Raw genomic sequence first — 12,930 nt, forward strand, 5'->3', positions numbered from 1 at the left:
GGCTCAAGAGTGTCAGATAACTTGGAGTAAGTGGTAACCTAGGGCTGGGGAAAGGATGTATGTCAGCTGACACCTAGAAATGAACTAAGAACTTGATGGTTCTGAGCAGAACATGCCGTGGTTCCACATGTGAGCACATATCTCTCACATGATACCACACTTGTGTCTCTTTTGCCTCTACCAACATACAGGCCACAGTGGCCTTGTGCCTGCCATGTATAGAGGCTATGGACCTGGGGGAGCGCTGATGTTCTCTAAGAAGAAAAAGGCAGCTGCCATCATAGAAGTAGTACTTGGCATTCACAGGAGAGATGTTATTAGCCCCAAACATTCCTGAGTGGGAAAATCAAGTACTAGAAATAGGAGAGAATGTTGATCCAAAAACAGTGACATCTGAGTTGCAGTTTCCTTTTTCTCTACGGTGGGTTTTATGGGACAGAGAAGAAAGTCATTTAGTACAGTGAGAAGGAGATGTACTTTCCCTCACCTCAAATTCTTGGTGATTATGGCCAGGAATAATGAAATATTTCCAGCTCTCCAAAACATGGGATGCAGGGAGGCAATGTGAAAAGCAAGATGTATGGCAAGTAGTAACAGTCCTCTTGCTTTTTCTGCCATCTTCAGAATGGGCATTGAGCCCACCGAGTAGAGGAAAAAATAGATGGGATGGCAGGGTGTGGGCCATGATGATGAAAATAGCTGTGCTGTCGATGGAAGTGATGATTCAAGTCCTGGAAACAAAAGCTGTGGTCCCATTATGCCCACATATGCCTGTTCTAGATGCTCACACCACCAGCCCTGTGATAGGTGATTCATACATAACACCTGCCTATTTCATAGTCTTTATGAGTCTTTCAAGGTGGTTATCATTGTCCCCACTTCACATTTGAGGAAAATGAGGTTCCTGGATGCTAAATACATATTCTGAGGTCCCCCAGCTGTGATTTAAACCTATATATCGCCAACCTGAAAGCCTCAGCTCTTTTCTCTGTGTGCACGGTCTCTTCTGAACACCCATAAGACGTGTGCATGGCACAGACAGTGAGCAGGTACCAAATGAAGGCACCCTGCTCCTTCAGTCCTGTGGCTCCAATGTACTATCAGACATCTCAAAACCCATAGGAGAGAGCCTCTCATTACTTAAATTGTAATGCATTTTTTATTGGTGATATTTGTTATGGAAAATGCATTGCAAAGATTTAACAGGCAAGGGGAGGAGAGAATCTTGAATATGTGAAGCATTCTTATTATTAAGATCCTAATTTGTGGTCTTGAGCAATAGTAAGAATGCTCTTTCTTTGATAGAAACTACAACAAAAATCCTCTCCTAAATGCAAAAATACATTGAAATTGATCTTTCCAAAACTGTAATATTGTAAATGCAATTGGGTTTTGGATGACTGTACTTTATTATTCTTGGTAGGTAGAAGGCATAAGACCTAAAAGATGGACATGGGACTTGTATGTCACTTAGAGAGCGGTGTTGCTGTGTGTTTGTGTAGACAGTGAAGTGGTGGAGTATCTTAGGGTGTTAAGGAGTTGGACTTTCTTTTAATTTTGCATGTCATTTGTCACATTATATCATCCATTTATCTTTGCTTCTTACCACTGTATAAATATACCCAAGTCATTCCATTTATATATATTATTAGGTCAGAATATGTCTAGATGGTAACTTTTCTTATCAACTCAGTCTCGAACTTGTGAGTAATTTCAATTCACAGATTTATACTTTTCTTCAACAAAGGGGGATGTGAATCTCATATTCCTTAATAATTATATATTCCTTAAATATTGTATAATATATATATATATTTTTCCTTTTGAACTGTCTTTGGCTATTAGGCCTACACAGTTTACCCTCCAAATCTCTTTTCTTGTCCTTCTTATTTCAACCTCTTATATTTTTGCTAAATGTTCTAATATATTTTTTGCACATGACCACTAATATCAAATTCACTAATTTCAGTCTCAGTAGGAACCATCCTCCTTTTAAATTCCTCTATTTAATTTCTTAGTTCCAACATCATCTAATTAAGCTTTAGGAAGTTTTTCTCTGCAGCATTTGCCATGCCTTAAATTCCTGTATTATAATTCTCTGCCTCTTCCATCACATGGGGCATGCTTGATGATGCCATTCCCTACTCTTTCCTTGGTTGTCAGGCTCCTGGAATGGACAGTTACTTTTCCTCTCTTGGATGGTGGGGATTCAGGTCAGGTTGTTGACGTTACCTCCATGGCAAAAAACCTCGCAGAAGGTGATATCAGCCACTCCCAGGCTGAGGGCAGGAAGACAGCCCATCTACCCAGGTCACTCTCCACCTTCTGAGAAGTAGAGACCCCTGGCAGGCCCTGAAGGCAGAAGCTATCAGGGAAACCACAGAAATCTGGACATCAAGTCCTTCCAGAGCTGAGCTACCCCCAGTCCTCTTCCCTGGCTGGGTGGTTCCCAAAGTGTTGGGGTCCCTCAGGAGCACTCGGCCTGACTCTTTCCCAGGGCCTCAGCACAGCCCTCTCCTGGTCCCCTGAGTGTGCACCTGTCTTCAGGGTCCGAGGCAGCGCAGCTTGCCCTGGGGAGTCCTGGCCTCCGGACTGGGAACCTAGGGGAAGACCTATCTTCCACACTGGGGAATTCCTGTAGTTCCTGTGACCTTGTGATGAAGCATCTACCACTGAGCCAGGCAGGTACCTTTCTTCTTGCCTTTTGTTGAGCTGCATGCCAATCAAGGTCTAAGATCTCCAGGGAAAACATGGGTACCTGAGGTTTCCTTTGTGGCAGCGTTAACCAGCAGATGTGGTTGCTGAAGGTCATGGAGGTTCCTGTTTAATCGTTTTATGCTCTCCCTTGTGTGGACTAAAAATATACTGAAGCAAGCTGTGGGAAAACTAGTTTTGATCTGAAGCTAAGGTAGGACCTGGAATTCAGTTATAAAACATGGGTTTCTTTGAAGATTAAAAGCATTCTTATATAGAACCTTAGGAGTTCCCATAAGGAAAAAGCAAAACACATTTTAACTGTTTACTAGGTCATTTATTCTCCCTCCTGTCCTCTTGTCTGGGAATATATAAATCCCATGGGCTCTAAGCCCATGAAGCCCATGTTTTTTGTTTTGTTTTGTTTTTTGTCTTTGTTTTTAGAGAGGGAGAGCATGAAAATGAGGGTGGGGAGAGGGGAGAGGGAGAGGGAGAGAATCTCACGGCTCAGGTCATGATCTCAGGGGTCATGGGACCCAGCCCAGCGTGGGGCTCCGTGCTCTGTGGGGAGTCTGCTTGAGATTTTCTCCCTCCTCTCCCTCTGCACCGCCCCCCCCACCTGCACTCTCTCTCTCTCTCAAATAAATAAATAAATAAATATTTTTAAAAAATAAAAAATAAAAACAAAAATCACACAGCAACCCTCCAAAAACTTAGGAAAACTTGCCTAAGCATCTTGTTTATTCCATTTTGTCATTGCCTACTTCATGGTTTTTGCCTTATGGGTTTATTTCTCTGCCCAGCTTCTGTATTTGACACATAGATTTAAACTATTTGCTGTGTTGACTCTGATTCTGTCAATATGAGCAAACTGCAGCTAAGTATGTGTGAACTAATTTATTTGAAAGAATCTATAGACAACCGGACATCATCTACCAGGATGGCCTCCTTCAGGGACCAGTTCTAGATACTCCCGGCTTGATTTCTTTGTTGTACCACCCGGCAGTACACTGGAAGTCACTAGGGGAGCCCGTAATTTGCACAGGTGCTACTACTAGTAGTACCAGAGAATGTGGAGAAATGACAGAGGCGAAGTGGGAGCTATATGCTGGTTCTGGATGCAAGCTTGCATGAAGCAGATGCATACCTTTGGTATAAGTGATATGGCAGAAAACTAGGATACTTATGAGTTAGTCTTTAAATACAGCACTCTGAAATGATTAATATTGGTAAGGATTAAAGAAACAATATTCTAATTCAAATCATGGAAGATTCTAGTCAAAGATTATTTACCTACTCTTCATGAGGTTTCTGTTTTTCTGAGCACATAAGAAAATGCTGTTCTGTCCACAATGTGTCTGTCTATATTATGTCAAAACAACTTAAAGTTTGATTCAAAGTATATGTAAGCATTAGGCCAGTTTGTGGAGATAGTTACCAGATGAATACACTGCTTGATTTGTTGTTATTCTTATTTCAACCAACATAAAACTAGTAATTCAGTGCCATAAGTATGTACTAGAAAACAGTAAGTTTTTACCAAAAATATGGAGAAAAGCATGAAGAACAAAGAGAGGTTCAGAACAGAACCTTTGCTGTGGAAATTATAAGCAGCAAGTATTCAAAGTATTCATTGATTTGATTCGGTTTTAAGGAAAAGGGAACATGGAAACCTCACAAGGGTTGTAATTAACAAAAGATAACAGCGATCAAAAGAGCAAATGACAGAATGAATGAATTTAATAAATAGGAATCTTTTTTACCAGCATATAAGGTAATGCAAGATTTCTCAGATTTTTAGATTTAATATGTTATATCATTTAACGTAATTTATAAAGCATAAAGCATTTCACATTACATTTCTGTGTTCTTTTTCTCCCTTAGCTATCTTAGTTATAGGTCTTCAGAGTGAGAGATAATGTGAGAGATCGTTTCATTTGGGAAAAAAACCCAAAAAACAAAAAACAAAAAACAAAAAACACTTCATTTTAAGATTAGGAAGCAAAAATTGAAAAGGTCTAAGTAACTTACCCTCACTATTTATTAGCAGGGCTAGGGATAAAATGCAGACATCTCAATTCCAAGTCCAGGTTTTATTTCTGTTCTTCCTTATCTCACCTTGTCATAGCTAGTTTTCTTTTCTCTATACTTTCCATAATTTCCTCCAAGTCCCTTTTACCTGAGATAAATATGGGAACTCTTCTTTAGCTGGATGACCTTCCTTTTTAGAATCCTGTGCTAACAAATTGTAAATGCAACACTCTTGACATTTTACCATCAATTTAAACTAATTTTTAGAATCATTTAATCAATAGATCAAGAGTCTTTGCATAATATTATAGACATCACAGATGCAACTAACAATATTCACAAGTCGTATTACCAATCTACTTATTTCAACAAGCTCTATAATTGGCACATTTGTTTGTGCTATAGATCAAATAAATCAAACTCTACTGATAAAATTGATTTTACATAGAGCATCAAACATTTTCTTGAGTATCAAACAGAAAATGATTTACTCTCCACTCATTTTAAAAATGAAAAATACACCTAATGTAGGTAATGTATGAAGACACCATGCCACTTGATTAAAACTTTCAAGTAAAACAATTTCACAAAGAACCAACAGATGTATATTTTCTACTGGGGTTTATGGAACATCTGGTCTTGCAATTTCCAGCTGCATAGTTTACATGAAGTTCTGTCTTTAAAGCATCGAGTAATTTTAAATACAGTATATTTTATATACAAATGTAAATATATGTTTACTCTTGACTTTAGTTCAAATAAATTGTGCTTATGTCTGTAAACTAATGAAAGTTTAATTTCTCCCATAAGAGACTGATTTTATTACCATAATATTTCATAATGTTATGGCTGTTTCATGCTTAACTTATAAAATGCCTTCAAAGTATTACTAAAGAAGTAAGATTTCAGCAACTCCTATAAAGCTTTAATGAACCCATTAATTTGCAACAGTGTTCTCAGGTTTGGCTTTGAAAATTGTTGCTATTTTTAATAGAGCGCCATAGGACATCTCCCACTCTCCTTGGTTCTGCAAGTACATAATATCTTATATGAATAGCTTATTGAAATCAAGGCGAGAAGAAACCTCATAAGTAGGGTAAAGGGCACTAAATAGCCCTGAAATGATACAAAATATGATGTATTTAAATGGTGATACAGTTAATGAATCAAACTGTACTGATAATATTGACTTTACATATAGCATAAAACATTAGCTATTGAATGACATCTTATAAGTTCTGAGGTATTGAGTTATCTTCCAAATACAGCATTTTGTTTTTATTTACAATCTGTGACATCCCAGTAGGAAAAAACCTTCTGGTATCAGAGGTAGGTTGTTGGGGTACCTGGGTGACACTCTTGATTTCTGCTCAGGTCATGATCTCAAAGTCATGAGATGGAGCCCTGTGTCCAGCTCCATGCTGGGCCTGGAGTGTGTGTAAATTCTCTCCCTCTCCCTTGGCCTCTCCTTAACCCCCTGCAACTCGTGCTCTTTCTCTTTCTCTCTAAAAAATAATAAATAAATAAATAATAAAAAATAAAAAATGAAGTAGGTTGCTAATAAGCACGGTTTCATTAAGTTTTCATTAAGTTGTTTAAGTGTCTTTTAATATCAAAAATTGATTTTTGATTACTTTTAGTGTTACTATAAAATTTAAAAATTCTCATCATATTTAGAATTATTAGTGTTTAAGTATTGACATTGATAATTAGTGAAATTTCTTTTCAAATATGCTCCCATGAAATATACAGGTACTTAGCAGTAAAGACAGGATATATGCCCTGCAGATCACTAGGGGAATAAAATCAACAAAGTAGAAACTAACCAATGAGGCATAAGCAAAAATTAAAGAAAGCTAGTAAGACTCAGAAGTAGTTGAAGTTTCAGTGTATTAAGAGAATTATTAAAGGTAGAAAATTCTTAGATGTATACAAAAACAGTTTTAACTCTACATCATTACAAGAGATACACATAAGCAAAATATTTAGAATGATCAAATATAAAACAATAGGTAAAAGTAAGTCAGGCACACAAAGAGATAGAAACATGAGTGGCAAAAACAATATTTTAAAACGTTGAATTTAAGAAAGAAAAGCATTAATGGACATAAGGTCTACTTTCATTTCACAATCTGATATACCATAGTTAGAAACTCTCATGTGAAATAACTTAGCATCTATTTAGCACACTTTAATGGAAGTGTATTTGAATTTATCAGTGAGATCCCTTTATAAGTGATGTATCCAACTTTCTACTCTATAAACTAAAATTAACTTTATTTTCAAATATCCATGGAAAATTTTGAAAAGTTGGTTATATGTCATATCACCAGAAAAACTGAAATTCTAACAAGGAGAATTGACATGTAGTATTCTCAACTAGTCTAAAATTAAATGATTAGATTTAAAATAAAATTATTACTTAGACTTTTTAAAAAGATTTTATTTATTTATTTGAAGAAGACAGCGCACGGGCAGGGGGAGGGGTGGACGGAGAGAGAGAGAAGCAGACTCCCTGATGAGCAGGAAGCCTGATGCTGGGCTCGATCCCAGAACCCTGAGATCATACCTGAGCCCAAGGCAGTCGCTTAACCAACTGAGCCACCCAAGCGCCTCTGCATAGACATTTGTAAATCATTTGAACAAATATTTTGTCAGGGAGATAATGAAAATTAAGTGGAATATTTTATTAAATATTAATATTTATATTAGAGTATTTTAATATATATTTAATTTCATACATTTTAATAATAAATTAATATCTGAGATAATATTTTTAATAATTAAAATTTTAGTTTGCTAGGGCTGCCATGACAAAATATTCCAGGCTGCATTGCTTGAACAATGGACGTTTCTTGTCCCACCATTCTGGAGGACAGAGGACTGTAGGTATTTATTGCAGGGCTGGTACCCCTTGAGGGCTATGAAGGAAAATCTGTTCCCTGCCTCTCCCTGAGCTTCTGGCGGTTGCTGGCATCATTGGCTTTCCTTGGCTTCTCCTGTATTACCCATTTCTACCTTCATCTTCCCATGGTTTTCCAGCTGTGTATGTGTTATCTGTGTCCAAGCTTCCCTTTTTATAAGGACACCAGTCACATTGGGTTAGGGCCCATCCTACCCCAGTGTGAACTCAACTAATTACATCTGCAATGACCCTTTTTCCAAATAAGGTTACATTCTGAGGTACTAGGGCTTAGGACTTCAACATATGAATTAAGGGGAGGAACACAATTCAATTCATAAAAGTGCATTAGTGTTTGTTTTAAGCCACCGTGTTTGTGGTAACTTGTTACACTGCAATAGATAATGCAATTGTAAGGTAGAAAGAAAATGGAATGCTGGTAAGAGTATGAAGAAATATGAGTGGTTTCCTGCTGTCACCCCACAGTTCAGTATTGCTCACTAATTCAGATGAAACACCATCTAAATATAGGGAATGTTAATATATTTGGTTCCTCCATAGGAACTAAGAACTAGGAATTATATTTGATTGTTATATAAATACAACCTAAAACCACAGCATTGAATAAAGTTGTTTCAGAGTCTCCCCAAAATTTTCATTTTTATGTTTCTTTAAATTGTTATTTGTACTTTTTTCCCTTTTCTCTTCTTGCCAGCAAATGAGAAGTGCTAAAATGTTAAGAAACAAGTGTTGATGATAACTTAAAAAAAGTGTTATATATATTTTTGTCAATTTTTAAGCCTATCATCATTGATATATTTTTAGTATGTGGAATGCAGCATCAGAACCCCAATATTCCATAGCTGCAGAATTTTGATCAGTTCATGGAAACATGCATGATTGCCTGAGCTACTGTAGCTTCAACTCCCCAACTTGAACTTGTTTACTCATCAAGGAATGTCAGTCCATGCCAACAAATCTGAATGTCCAGTCCTATGCCTAAAGCAACTTGTTGTCTTCAGAATCTTCTGATTTAGTTAAATTAATCATTAATGTCCAGGACTTTATGTCCTGACAAGTCTCCTTACCATGTGTCCATCTCTGGGCCAGACCAGATGGGGTCTGAGTTTGGATATGATTCATAGGGATTGCAATCTACATACCTATTGAAATAAATTTTCCTTTTTTCAGTACTCACTGCCAAGCAGGCTGACATCACATTTCTACTAGTTTAATTTGACAGTACATTTAAATAGCAAATTGTTGCTTTTATGCAAGTTCTGCAAATTGTTCTGTGCTATTTTTCACTATAAAGAAATGTAAATGTAAAAAAAAATCCTGAAGTATTTATACCAATTATTTTCAGGGAAATTGTTTTTTAAACTCATTTGGAATTGCCTTGAAAAACTGTCTACAAACACATTACATTAAGTTTTAATTCATTCAACATTTTTTGAATGTTAGTTCTATGCTTATGAACAAAAACATTTATAACTTTGACATTATGCAAAAGTTGCTTGTGAACTAAATAAGCCAGTCATCTTATTCTCTAAAGTTTCTTCCAAAAAGAAGAGACACATTTGAGCTCAATCTGTGTACGACATTCTTTCAGAGTGCTTTACTTTCCTTAACTCATTTAATGCTCTAACCAACTCCATGAGATAAATCGTGTTATCATCCTCATGTACAGATGAGAGAATGGAGTCAACAATTTTAAATAGCTTATCCAAAGTAATATAATTCAAATGTGGAAGATACAGTATAAACCCAAACAGCTTGAATCCTGCAATCAAACTCTTAAATACAGAAAATAACAACTGGATATTTTAAAATAATGATTTGGCCACTTTGATTTCATTCATTCATTCATTAGAATATTTATTCAGTGTGGATCATGTTCAGGTCCTGTACTATGTGGTGAGGATAAACTGGTAGGTAGGACGGAGCCCTCCTCTCTGCTCTCTCCTTAGCCAATGGAGAATAGTAGACAGATGTACAGAGTGCTAAGAGAATGTAATGAATTTCCATCTGACCTGGTCCTAGCAGTTTAAGAAAGGCTTCTTAGAGATGGTGACATAACACCGGTGGTGTTTGTTACTCAGGTGAGAGAGACCAAATAAAGTTGGAGCTGGATGATTAGCCATGAATGGTGCATTAGAGAGAAATGAGGCTGGAGACAGAAGAATGTGTGCACAAGGAAGGATTTTGTTTGACAGAGTAAAGATCTAGGGTTTCATTCATAGTGCAAAGGCTGAGGGATTGGTTGGGGGGTCAACTAAGGCTGCACTGAATGGGAAGTTACATGTACTCATGCACACACACTTAGCATTATGCTTCTTGAAAATGAGCCATATTGCTTCATCTTCATCTGCACCTCCTAATGGTGTCTTGAAATATATCTGCTGTATTTATTTCATGCCTCCCCTAACTCATATGTAGACCAGAAATTTGACAATATTTTTGAGCCAATATGAATTCAAGTCATCTCCTTTTATCTTCTACTCTAGATCTATTCATCCATCCAACTATCCATCCATCCATCCATCCATCCATCCATCCATCCATCCATCCATCAATCCATTCATTCAGTTAACAAATAATGATACCATTATTCCAAAGTTGCACAAACCACATATTCAGGAGTTTTAATCTTGTTATTTCTATTTTTCTCATCCCTTGCTGTAGTGTGGCATTAAAGAGGTTGGACTTTTGAAACAAAATGTCTGGATTCGAATCCTGGCTCTTCCATAAAAAGCTGTAGTACCTTGGAGAAAGTAATGTAACATCTCTGTCTTAGTTTCCTCAATTTAACACTAGGGATAATAATACCCATCACATGTTACTATAAAGTTTCAAATTAATAATTGATGTTAGGCCTAAGAACAGAGTTTGACCAAGTGTATATACATATTTATATAAGAAATATATGCATAGGTATAAAACCAAAGCATCTACCAAATTAACATACTGTTTTAATTCAAATGTTATTTGCATAAAAGCCAAACATTCAGCAATCAAGGATGCTTTGCCTCTGCAGCAATAACTGGGGATAAATACCAAGGTGAATTAAAAAAAAAGATGTCAGGAATAAAACAACTGTCACATTAAAGGAAAGAACTGCCTGGTCATTGCAACCCTAGTGGGTTGGTCACCCCACTCTCAATGCTCATTCTCTGGTGGAAAAAGGGTACTGGGGAATGCTTCTCTGTGTTTCTGTTCTCATATGTGCATCACTATATACCTGTTAAATTACAAACACAACTAACTCTTTGCTTTTGGGATTTATGTATCTGACCTTGCATATTCTATTGGTGCTTTAAAATAAATTCTTAAGTTCTATCTTCCTAAAAAATAAATGAAAAACAATAGATAATGTGAGTTGACCTGCAGCCCCCTTTCTATACTTTTCCTTTTTTTAAATTTTATTTTATTATGTTATGTTAATCGCCATACATTACACCATTATTTTTTAATGTAGTGTTCCATGATTCATTGTTTGTGTATAACACCCAGTGCTCCATTCTGTACATGCCCTCTTTAATACCCATCACCAAGCTAACCCATCCCCCAAGCCCCCTCCCCTCTAGAACCCTCAGTTTGTTTTTCAGAGTCCATAGTCTCTCATGGTTCTTCTCCCCCTCTGATTCCCCACCCACTTCATTTTACCCTTCCTACTATCTTCTTCTTCTTTTTTTTAACATATAATGTATTATTTGTTTCAGAGGTACAGGTCTGTGATTCAACAGTCTCAAACAATTCAAGCACTCACCATAGCACATACCCTCCCCAGTGTCTATCACCCAGCCACCCCATCCCTCCCACCCCCACCACTCCAGCAACCCTCCGTTTTTTTCCTGAGATTAAGAATTCCTCATATTAGTGAGATCATATACTACATGTCTTTCTCTGATTGACTTATTTCGCTCAGCATAACACCCTCCAGTTCCATCCACATTGTTGCAAATGGCAAGATTTCATTCCTTTTGATTGCTGTATAATATTCTATCATATATATATACCACATCTTCTTTATCCATTCATCAGTCGATGGACATCTTGGCTCTTCCCATAGTTTGGCTATTGTGGATATTGCTGCTATAAACATCAGGGTGCACGTACCCCTTCAGATCCCTACATTTGTATCATTGGGGTAAATACACAGTAGGGCAATTACTGGGTCATATGGTAGCCAATGGTACTGGCACTCTATTTTCAACTTTTTGAGGAGCCTCCATACTGTTTTGCAGAGTGGCTGCACCAGCTTGCATTCCTACCAACAGTGTAGGAGGGTTCCCCTTTCTCTGCATCCTCACCAATATCTGTCGTTTCCTGACTTGTTAATTTTAGCCATTCTGACTGGTGTGAGGTGGTATCTCATTGAGGTTTTAATTTGGATTTCCCTGATGCCAAGCAATGTTGAGCACTTTTTCATGTGGCTGTTAGCCATTTTGGATGTCTTCTTTGGAAAAATGTCTGTTCATGTCTTCTGCCCATTTCTTGATTGGTTCATTTGTTCTTTGGGTGTGGAGTTTGATAAGTTCTTTATAGATTTTGGATACTAGCCCTTTATCTGATATGTCATTTGCAAATATCTTCTCCCATTCTGTCGGTTGTCTTTTGGTTTTTTTGACTGTTTCTTTTGCTATGCAAAAGCTTTTTATCTTGATGAAGTCCCAATGGTTCATTTTGGCCCTTGCTTCCCTTGCCTTTGGTGATGTTTCTAGGAAGAAGTTGGTGCAGCTGAGGTCGAAGAGGTTGCTGCTTGTGTTCTCTTCAAAGATTTTGATGGGCTCCTGTCTCACATTTAGGTCTTTCAACCATTTTGAATCTACTTTTGTGTGTGGTATAAGGAAATGGTCCAGTTTCATTCTTCTGCATGTGGCTGTCCAATTTTCCCAACACCATTTGTTGAAGAGACTTTTTTCCATTGGACATTCTTTCCAGCTTGGTCGAAGATTAGTTGACCATAGAGTGGAGGGTCCATTTCTCTATTCTGTTCCATTGATCTGTGTGTCTGTTTTTGTGCCAGTACCATATTGTCTTCATGATTCTAGCTTTGTAATAGAGTTTGAAGTCCAGAATTGTGATGCCACCAGCTTTACTTTTCTTTTTCAATATTCCTCTGGCTATTCGGGGTCTTTTCTGGTCCCATACACATTTTAGAATTATTTGTTCCATTTCTTTGAAAAAAGTGGATGGTATTTTGATAGGGATTGCATTGAATGTGTAGATTGCTCTAGGTAGCATTGACATCTTCACAATATTTGTTCTTCCAATACATGAGCATGGAACATTTTTCCATT

General features: G+C 37.2%; 1 protein-coding gene across 1 annotated transcript in view; it reads left to right on the top strand.

Annotated features, from left to right (window-relative positions):
• PXDNL (peroxidasin like) overlaps nt 1-12,930 on the top strand; it is a 478,851-nt gene that overhangs the window by 434,298 nt on the left and 31,623 nt on the right. The window lies entirely within an intron of this gene.

This window comes from Eumetopias jubatus, unplaced genomic scaffold (assembly GCF_037043125.1).
Source record: "Eumetopias jubatus isolate StellerSeaLion01/CBP00866 unplaced genomic scaffold, mEumJub1_p1.0 scaffold_4, whole genome shotgun sequence".
Classification (NCBI taxonomy): domain Eukaryota; kingdom Metazoa; phylum Chordata; class Mammalia; order Carnivora; family Otariidae; genus Eumetopias; species Eumetopias jubatus.